The sequence below is a fragment of the Halyomorpha halys genome, unplaced genomic scaffold (assembly GCF_000696795.3).
Source record: "Halyomorpha halys isolate HHAL.00 unplaced genomic scaffold, Hhal_1.1 Scaffold611.1, whole genome shotgun sequence".
Taxonomy (NCBI): Eukaryota; Metazoa; Arthropoda; class Insecta; order Hemiptera; family Pentatomidae; genus Halyomorpha; species Halyomorpha halys.
Genome location: NW_027111663.1, coordinates 56,598 through 57,291, shown reverse-complemented (window position 1 = coordinate 57,291; position 694 = coordinate 56,598).

Sequence of the window (694 nt, the reverse complement as noted above, 5' to 3'; positions counted from 1 at the left end):
ACATCTGTACGTCCAATGGTTTCTGAAATGAAGTTTTTCATAAATCAAACTTATTGACCGAACAACTATAAATCAATTTATTTTAGCAAATATCATGAAAACTACTATTCATACGAAGGTAAAGTTCATACACTTCTTTATAGTACATTAAATTAGCTTTAATTTGAGTGCTAATAGACATCTGTACGTCACATAGTTCCTGAGATATAGAATTCTCAAGATAAATTAACTAACTACTAATCTTTCTTTAGATTTTTAAGAAATTTTGCTTTTTAAGAAGCTATATCTCGAGAACTATTGGACGTAAATAGCTCTTTTAGGACTAATATTTCAGTCAATTTTCTCTTCTTTAAATAATGTTCTCTTAGATTTTCTAGTGTTGTTGGTATTTTTTAAGATATAGAGCTCCGAACGAAAAATAAGTGTTTTTTTAAGGTTTTGAAACAGCCGCCATTTTTTGTTCCCCCTACCTATACTTGGCAGACTCATCAATTTAGACTAGTAATTATACATAGTTTTCATTAAAATAATAAAAAATTGGGATGAGATAGCTGCCTTTTTTTCTTCCCGGTTCTTGTACTAGCTTTTACCAGTTTGTGGCTGGGATTGCCGAGCATAAGCATTCTCCGATAACGTAACCAACTTACCACCAAGTGGTGGACCTCTACTTAAATAGACCACAAAGAATATTTTA